The sequence below is a fragment of the Saimiri boliviensis genome, chromosome X (assembly GCF_048565385.1).
Source record: "Saimiri boliviensis isolate mSaiBol1 chromosome X, mSaiBol1.pri, whole genome shotgun sequence".
Lineage (NCBI taxonomy): Eukaryota > Metazoa > Chordata > Mammalia > Primates > Cebidae > Saimiri > Saimiri boliviensis.
Genome location: NC_133470.1, coordinates 18,087,454 through 18,088,990, shown reverse-complemented (window position 1 = coordinate 18,088,990; position 1,537 = coordinate 18,087,454). Strand labels below are relative to the sequence as shown.

At 33.4% G+C, this 1,537-nt stretch overlaps 1 non-coding gene across 1 annotated transcript; it reads right to left on the bottom strand.

Annotated features, from left to right (window-relative positions):
- Positions 1-1,050: 1,050 nt before the first annotated feature.
- LOC120366653 (U6 spliceosomal RNA) lies at positions 1,051-1,153 on the bottom strand. Its single transcript, XR_005581238.1, has one exon. It is a non-coding gene; the product is annotated as a U6 spliceosomal RNA (small nuclear RNA).
- Positions 1,154-1,537: the final 384 nt, after the last annotated feature.

Sequence of the window (1,537 nt, the reverse complement as noted above, 5' to 3'; positions counted from 1 at the left end):
AATATTTTATTCTGTTTGTATCAGTTGTGAATGTGAGTTTAGTCATGGCTTGGCTCTCTGCTTGCCTGTTGTTGATGTGTAGGAATGCTAGTGATTTTTGCACTTTGATTTTTTATCCTGAGACTTCACTGAATTTGCTCATCAGGTTGAAGAGTTTTGGGGCTGAACTAATGAGGTTTTCTAGATATAGGATCATGTCATCTGCAAACAAAGGTGATTTGACTTCCTATTTGAATACACTTTATTTCTTTTCCTTGCCTGATTGCTCTGGTCAGAACTTCCAATACTGTGTTGAATAGGAGTGTTGAGAGAAGGCGTACTTGTCTTGTGCTGGTTTTCAAGGGGAAGGCTTCCAGCTTTGCCCATTCATTATGATATTGGCTAAGGGTTTGTCATAAAAAGCCTTTATTATTTTGAGATATGTTCCATTAATACCTAGTTTATTGAGAGTTTTTAACATGAAGGGATGTTAAATTTTATCAAAGGCCTCTTCTGTACCTATTGGGATAATCATGTGGTTTTTGTCATTGGTTCTGTTTATGTGTTGGATTACATTTATTTATTTGCATTTGTTGAGCCAGCCTTGAATTCAAGGATGAAGCCAACTTGATCATGGTGGGTAAGCTTTTTGATTTGCTGCTGAATTCAGTTTGCAGTATTTGATTGAGGATTTTTACATCAATGTTCATCAGGGATATTGGCCCCAAATTTTATTTTATTGTTATATCTCTGCCAGATTTTGATATCAGGATGAAGCTGGCCTCATAAAATGAGTTAGGGAGGATTCCCTCTTTTTCAATTGTTTGGAATAGTTTTAGAAAGAATGGTACCAGCTCCTCTTTTTACCTCTGATATAATTTGGCTGTAAATTCATCTGTTCATGGGCTTTTTCTTGGTGGGCAGGCTATTAATTACTGCCTTAATTTCAGAACTTGTTTTTGGTCTATTCATGGATTCAACTTTTTTCTGGTTTAGTCTTGGGAGGGTGTATGTGTGCATGAATTTATCCATCTCTTCTAGATTTTCTAGTTTATTTGCATAGAGGTGTTTAAAAATATGGAATGCTTTATGAATTTGAGTGTCATCCTTGTGCAGGGGCCATGGTAATCTTCTGTGTATCCTTCCAATTTTAGAATATATGCTGCTGAAGCAATAACTATTTATTCTTATCATTTTAAATTGTTTGTGTTAAAAATTTCAAATATACAGAAAACTTATAAGACTAAATTAATCTAGATTCATAATTATTATTTTTCCTGAGTCATTTGCAAAGACATTATAGACATTATGTGTCCTCACACCTAAATATTAGAGCATGTGTCTCCCAAGAATAGACATTTTTTTTACATAAACACAATATAATTATCCAATTTGGGGTGTTTATTATAGATACAATAGTATTATTTTATATTCCATACTCATTCAGGTTTCTCAAATTATCTTATTGATGTCCTTTTGATATATGAATACATTGTATAATATCAGTTCTGGGTATCTATCATGTTCATCACTTTGTACCTTTTCATTTCTTTGTGGT